The sequence below is a fragment of the Bos grunniens genome, chromosome 11 (genome assembly GCF_055505025.1).
Source record: "Bos grunniens cultivar Pamir isolate PY7600 chromosome 11, Bosgru_T2T1.0, whole genome shotgun sequence".
NCBI classification, from domain to species: Eukaryota; Metazoa; Chordata; class Mammalia; order Artiodactyla; family Bovidae; genus Bos; species Bos grunniens.
In genome coordinates this window covers 39292999-39301265 of record NC_141175.1, presented here as the reverse complement: position 1 = coordinate 39301265, position 8267 = coordinate 39292999, and the positions used below count along the sequence as shown (strand labels likewise).

The 8267-nt window shown below is 39.4% G+C and overlaps 1 protein-coding gene across 12 annotated transcripts in view; it reads right to left on the bottom strand.

Annotated features, from left to right (window-relative positions):
• Positions 1 to 8267, bottom strand: part of TIA1 (TIA1 cytotoxic granule associated RNA binding protein) — a 54994-nt gene that overhangs the window by 237 nt on the left and 46490 nt on the right. The gene's annotated exons all lie outside the window — the stretch shown is intronic.

Below are 8267 nucleotides of genomic sequence, written 5' to 3'. Positions count from 1 at the left end.
CTATTAAAGTTATACAGAGAGTGATTCTTTCCTTTTAGAAAAGAAAAGTCTTTCACAAATATTTGAGAAATATTTGATAGAAATTATCATGGTTGTTTTATACTTCCAATCACAAGAAGGTAAAACAGTGCTAATGTCACTACACAGGGAGCTTTCAAAAACACCTAGAGCCAGGTATGTAAATAGTTGAACACTCAGCCTTCCTAAGAGTAATGCACTGCCTTTTTAGAGCACTTTATGCTTTTCAACATGCTTTTATGCTCATTATTTCATTTGAACCTCACCATATTAGTGTCACCATATTTGAGCCAAACAACAATGGCTTTTCAGATGAAAATCAAAAAGTTAAGTAACTTGCCTGAGGCCACCTATCAAAATCAGCAGTGTGGTTGCCACTAACCCAGTGTCTGCTAAAAAGAATGTGAATCTCTGTTTCTGATTTTCCCCCAACATTATGAACATTTTCAAACATATAGAAAAACAGAATTATACAGTCAACCTTCATATACACACCCACTAGATTCTAAAATTAACCTTTTACTATATTTGTTTATTACATATCCCTTTCTTCATCTATCAATCCCTTTCATATTTTGATGCATTTCAAAGTAAGCTGCAGGTATCAGCAGCATGCATATTATTAACTAAAGTTGAATATTTTTAATGCTTTTTAAAAAGGTAAATCTGCTTATGATTTTGAAGTAAGGTGTGAGATTTGCTTTTGCTCTCTGACCCCAAAGAACAGTCTTTTTTTTTTTCCCAGGTGTGCTGAGTGTTGCTGTGCGAGGGCTTTCTCGAGTTGCAATGCATGGGCTTACTTGTTTACTTTCCCTGCAGCATGTGAAGTCTTCCCAGACCAGGGATGGAACCGATATCCCCTCCATCAGCAGGTGAATTCTTAACTACTGGACCACCAGGAGTTAAGGACCACCAGGGAAGTTCCCAAAGAACGGTCCTGATAAAAGACTCTCCCTTCACATCTTCTCTAGTCCACTGATTAACAAATTGAAAAGTACAAATAAGAAAAATCTAGGAATGCCTACATTTTGGTGCTAAGAACTAATCCCCCATGTAATATCTGCTGAGTGAATGAAGTTTTGTGATATATGATTGATAGTAGGGTTCCTCCACCTTGGCACCACAGACATTTAGGGCTGGATACTACAGGGAGGGAACACGGCCCCACCCATCAGCAGAAATTTAGATTAAAGACTTACTGGGCATGGCTTTACCCACCAGAGCAAGACTATTTTCCCCACAGCCAGTCCTTCCTATCAGGAAGCTTGCACAAGCCTCTTATCCTTATCCATCCGAAGGCAGACAGAATGAAAACCATAATCACAGAAAACTAACCAAACTGATCACATGGATCACAGCTTTGTGTAACTTAATGAAACCATGAGCCATGCTGTGTAGGGCCACTCAAGACAGATGGGTCATGGTGGAGAGTTCTGACAAAACATGGTCCACTGGAGAAGGGAATACCAAACCACTTCAGCATTCTTGCCTTGAGAATCCCATGAGCAGTATGAAAAGGCAAAAAGATGTAATGCTGGAAGATGAAGCCCCCAGGTCTGTAGGTGTTCAATGTGCTACTGGAGAAGAGCAGATAAATAGCTCCAGAAGGAATGAAGAGGTTGAGCTGAAGTGGAAACGACACCCAGATGTAGATGTATTTGGTATTGGAGTAAAGTCCGATGCTGTAAAGAACAACATGGCATAGGAATCTGGAATGTTAGGTCCATGAATCAAGGTAAATTGGATGTGGTCAAACAGGAGATGGCAAGAGGGAATATCGACATTTTAGGAATCTGAACTAAAATGGATGGGAATGGGTGAATTTAATTCAGGTGACCATTATATCTATTATCGTGGACAAGAATCTCTTAGAAGAAATGGAGTAGCCCTCATAGTCAACAAAAGAGTTTGAAATGCAATACTTGGGTGCAATCTCAAAAATGACAGAATGATCTCGGTTTGTTCCAAGGCAAACCATTCAATATCACAGTAATCCAAGTCTATGCCCCAACCACTAATGCCAAAGAAGCTGGAGTTGACCAGTTCTATGAAGACCTACAAGACCTTCTAGAACTAACACCAAAAAAAGATGTCCTTTTCATAACAGGGGAATGTAATGCAAAAGTAGGAAGTCAAGAGATACCTGGAGTAACAGGCAAGTTTGGCCTTGGAGTACACATGAAGCAGGGCAAAGGCTAACAGAGTTTTCCTGAGAGAATGCACTGGTCATACCAAACACACTCTTCCAACAACACAAAAGACAACTCTACACATGGACATCACCAGATGGTCAATACCAAAATCAGACTGATTATATTCTTGGTGGCCAAAGATAGAGAAGTTTTATACAGTCAGCAAAAGCAAGACCAGGATGACTGTGGCTCATATCATGAACTCCTTATTGCAAAATTCAGACTTAAATTGAAGAAAGTAGGGAAAACCACTAGGTCATTCAGGTATGACCTAAATCAAATCCCTAATGATTATACAGTTGAAGTGACAAATAGATTCAAGGGATTAGATCTGACTGAGTGCCTGAAGAATTATGGATGGAGGTTCATAACACTGCACAGGAAGTGGTAACCAAAACCATCTCCAAGAAAAAGAAATGCAAAAATGCAAAGTGGCTGTCTGAAGAGGCCTTTCAAATAGCTGAGAAAAGAAGACAAACCAAAGGCAAAGAAGAAAAGGAAAGATACATCCATCTGAATGCAGAGTTCCAAAGAATACCAAAGAGAGACAAGAAAGCCATCTTAAGTGAACAATGCAAAGAAATAGAGGAAAACAACAGAATGGGAAAGAGATCTAGAGATCTCTTCTAGAAAAAGGGAACATTTCATGCAAAGATGGGCACAATAAAGGACACAAACAGTATGGACCTAACAGAAGCTGTAGATATTAAGAAGAGGTAGCAAGAATACACAGACCTATACAAAAAAAGGTCCTAATGACCTGGACAACCACTATGGTGTGATTACTCAGCTAGAGCCAGACATCCTAGAGTGTGAAGTCAAGTAGGCCTTAGGAAGTACTGCTAAGAACAAAGCTAGTGAAGGTGATGGAATTCCAGTTGAGGTATTTCAAAACCTAAAAAATGATACTGTTAGAGTGCTGCACTCGATATGCCAGCAAATTTGGAAAACTCAGCAGTGGCCAGAAGACTGGAAAAGTCAGTTTTCATTCCAGTCCCAAAGAAGGGCAAAGCCAAAGAACATTCAAACTACTGCACAATTGCATTCATTTCACATGCTAGCAAGGTAATACTCAAAATCCTTCAAGCTAGGCTTCAACAGTACGTGAATGGAGAACTTCCAGATGTACAAGCTGGGTTTAGAAAAGGCAGAGGAACCAGAGATCAAATAGCCAACATCTGCTGGATCATAGAAAAAGCACAGGAATTCCAGAAAAACATCTACTTTTGCTTCATTGACTACCCTAAAGTCTTTGACCGTCTGGATCACAACAAACTGTGGAAAATTCTCAAAGAGATGGGAATACCAGACCACTTTATCTGCATCCGAGAAACCTGTATGCAGGTCAAGAAGCAACAGTTAGAACTGGACCTGGAAAAACAGACTGGTTCAAAATTGGGAAAGGAGTACATCAAGGTTGTCCCCTGCTTATTTAACTTATATGGAGAGTACATCATACGAAATGCTGGGCTGGATGAAGCACAAGCTGGAATCAAGACCGCTGGGAGAAATATCAGTAACCTCAGATATGCAGATGACACCACCATTATGGCAGAAAGCAAAGAGGAACTAAAGAGCCTCTTGATGAAAGTGATAGAGGAGAGTGAAAAAGCTGGCTTAAAACTCAACATTCAAAAAACGAAGATCATGGCATCCGGTCTCATCACTTCATGGCAAATAGATGGGGAAACAATGGAAACAACTGACAGATTTTTATTTTCTTGGGCTCCAAAATCACTGCAGATGGTGAGTGAAGCCATGTAATTAAAAGACGCTTGCTCCTCAGAAGAAAAGCTATGACCAACCTAGACAGCATATTGAAAAGTAGAGACATTATTTTGTCGACAAAGGTCCATATAGTCAAAACTATAGTCTTTCCATCATGTACAGATGTGAGAATTGGACCAGAAAGAAGGCTGAGTGCCTAAGAGTTGATGCTTTCTAACTGTGATGCAGGAGAAGACTCTCGAGAGTCCCTTGGACAGCAAGATCAAATCAGTCAATCCTAAAGGAAATCAACCCTGAATACTCATTGGAAGGACTGATACTGAAGCTGAAGCTCCAATACTTTGGCCACCTGATGTGAAGAGCTGACTGATTCATTGGAAAAAACCCTGATGCTGGGAAAGACAGAGCAGGAGGAGAAGGGGATGACAGAGGATGAGATGGTTGGGTGGCATCACCGACTCGATGGACATGAGTTTGAGCAAATTCCGGGGGATAAGGAAGGAAAGGGAAGCCTGGCATGCTGCAGTTCATGGTGGTCACAAAGAGTCAGATGCAACTGAGCAACTGAACAGCAACAACTATTATGGGGGGCTATCCTGTGTGTCACAGGATGTTTAGTGGCATCCCGGGTCTCCACCACTAGATCCCAGCAGCAGTCAACGTGCCCTCCCCAAGTTATAAAAAAACAAAAATGTCTCCAGATATTGCTAAATGTCCTCTTGGGGGGCAAAATCACCCCTTTAAAAACACCTAGAGACATTAGCCTGTTTACACAGCATTTCCTTCTGAGGTCAATACATTTTTTTGGTAGGTATTCTCAATCAGTCAAACGTGGGTTCTTAGGAACGAGAACCCAAAGCTGATTATCTCTATGACCAAATCTTTTAAATTCTGAGCTTCAGATTGCTTTATATATAAATCAATTTTAAAATTACACTGATGATGATGATTTCATATTATTATTAAAGTGAAAAAACAGAACAACTTTGCTTATTAAAGGAGGAACTATTTGCCAGTTATAGTTTATTTTGTAAATAAATAAAGTCTATGATCTTGCAAAAGCAGACTAAAGGACTAATGACCCTTTTATGCTCTACTTTCACTATCCCCACTTGCCCTTCCACCCCACAAATCCTCACTTTTCAAGAGTAAATACAGTTAACAGGCTGGCATATATCCATCAGACTATTTTCTGTGTTTATGAATAAATAAATATATATATGTACAAATGTGGGATTTTGGTTTTAGAAAAATTGAGTTACATTATACTCAGTGTCCTCAAGTTTGCATTCTTAATATTTTACCACAGTTGAACCATCTCTATCAGTGAGTTTTAGTTCTAGACAATGTTGCAATTAACATCTTAAACACTGACTTTAGTATATAGGTGCAAGTATTTCAGTAGAAAAGATTCTGAACATTGTTTCTAGTTTTCTTAATTTATTGGGTACAGAATAAAATTTTATTGGGAGACAGAAATTTGACTTCTAAAAATGTTATTATTGTCTTATTCATCCTATCTCACTTTCTGTTCTCAAATACATTCCAAGCAGATAAAACATTCAAACACACACAAAAAATGGAACCATCAATACACTAGAACAAAAAGAGGAGGGAATTTTTTCTTAAAATATTTTTTAAGGATGTCAGATTGAAGATGGCCTACATGACACAAAACCCAGAATCCAGAAAATAGTAAACATTAAATCTAGAAATGATTAATTTTTCCTATTTAAGAAGCACAAGCTGGAATCAAGATTGCCAGGAGAAATATCAATCACCTCAGATATGCAGATGACACCACCCTTATGGCAGAAAGTGAAGAGGAACTAAAAAGCCTCTTGATGAAAGTGAAAGTGGAGAGTGAAAAAGTTGGCTTAAAGCTCAACATTCAGAAAACGAAGATCATGGCGTCTGGTCCCATCACTTCATGGGAAATAGATGGGGAAACAGTGGAAACAGTGTCAGACTTTATTTTTTTGGGCTCCAAAATCACTGCAGATGGTGATTGCAGCCATGAAATTAAAAGACACTTACTCCTTGGAAGGAAAGTTATGACCAACCTAGATAGCATATTCAAAAGCAGAGACATTACTTTGCCAACAAAGGTCCATCTAGTCAAGGCTATGGTTTTTCCTGTGGTCATGTATGGATGTGAGAGTTGGACTGTGAAGAAGGCTGAGCACCGAAGAATTAATGCTTTTGAACTGTGGTGTTGTAGAAGACTCTTGAGAGTCCCTTGGCCTGCAAGGAGATCCAACCAGTCCATTCTGAAGGAGATCAGCCCTGGGATTTCTTTGGAAGGAATGATGCTAAAGCTGAAACTCCAGTACTTTGGCCACCTCATGCGAAGAGTTGACTCATTGGAAAAGACTCTGATGCTGGGAGGGATTGGGGGCAGGAGGAGAAGGGGACGACAGAGGATGAGGGGGCTGGATGGCATCACTGACTCGATGGGCGTGAGTCTGAGTGAACTCCGGGAGTTGGTGATGGACAGGGAGGCCTGGCGTGCTGCGATTCATGGGGTTGCAAAGAGTCAGACACGACTGAGCGACTGAACTGAACTGAAATGATTGGGGTATTGTTTTACATACTGTAACATAAACCCATTTTAAGTGTAAAATTCAATAATATTTATTGTTTATAGAGTTGGGTATCCATCACGACAATTAAGTTTTAGAACACTTCTACCACCCCATAAAAGAGCCCTCTTGCCTTCTGGAGTCAATCACCACACCCACCCTTAGGTAATCACTAACCTACTTTCCATCTGTATAGATTTACCTTTCCTGGACACTTCATATAGATGGAATCATACAATATGAGGCCTTTTATGTCTGGCTGCTTTCACTCAACATCATGTTTTCAAGGTTCTACCATCTTGTAGCATGAATCAGTACTTCATTCCTTTACACTGCTGAATGGCATTCCACTGTATGGCTATATCATTTTGTTTATCCATTGATCCTTATACATACTTGGATGGTTTCCACTTCAGGGTTATCGTGAACAATACTGTCGAGCACATTAACATGTAAGTCTTTATGTAGACAATAGTCTTCATTACTCTTGGGTAGAAACCGAGAATTAGAATTACTGAGTGGTAGGGTAATTTTACATTTACCTCAATAAAGAAGTTAAAAAAACAACACTGATAAATAGGAGTAGTCAGACTTCCCTGTAGCTCAAATGGTAAAGAATCTGAGTGCAGTGCAAAAAAACAGGGTTTGATCCCTGGGTCAGGAAGTTCCTCTGGAGAAGGGAATGGCAATCCATTCCAGTATTCTTGCCTGGAGAATCCCATGGACAGAGAAGCCTGGCGGGCTACAGTTTGTGGGGTCACAAAGAGTCGGACACGACTGAGCAACTAACACTTCGGGGTAAGTTTAAGTGTAACATTTTAAGAAACTGCCAAAATGTTTTCCAAAGTGACTGTGCCATTTTACATTACACCAGCACCATTATACATTCTCACAAACTTTCTCCATTTCCTGGCCAACATGTGTTATTGTCTCCTTGGTTATGGCCATTGGATTATAATGGGTGTGAAGTGGTACCTCACCATGGTTTTTACTGCATTTCCCTAGTGAATAATGATGTTGGTCACATTTCACATGCTTATTTAGTCATATGTCTATCTCTTTGGGGAAATAACTACTCAAATATTTGACCCAGTTTAAAATTATGACTCATTTGATTACATGAAAATGGTATTTTTCTTTATGGAAAAAAGTACCTTAGACTAAGTTCAAAGATGAAAACAAACTAAGCAACCAAAGCACTGGAAGACTTGTACAGTGAAAACTACAAAACATAACTGAAAGAAGTTAAAGACCTAGAAAATGGAAAGGCATCTTTTCATGTTTGTGAATCAGAAGAGTTGATCTTATTAAGATGGCACTACTCTTCAAACTGATCTACAGATCCAATGTAATGTATTCCTATCAAAATCCTAGATGCCTTTTTCTGCAAAAATTGACAAAATGATCCTAAAATTCAAATGGAAATGCAAGGGATCTGGAAGAGCCAGAAAAGCTTGAGAAAGAACAAAGTAGAAGGACTCTCACTCCTGATTTCAAAATTTACTACACAGCAAATTAAGACAATGTGGATAGAGAAGGAACAAATACTGTATTACATCACTTACATGTAGAACCTGAAAAGACTAAACTCACAGAAGCAGAATGGAATGGTAGTTGCCAGGGGCCTAGGGCATTGGAGAAACCAGGAGATGTTAGTGAAAGGGTACAAACTTTCAGTTGTAAGACGAATAAGTTCTGGGAATCTAATGTAGAGCATAGTTACAGTGGTTAAGAATCCACCTTGCAA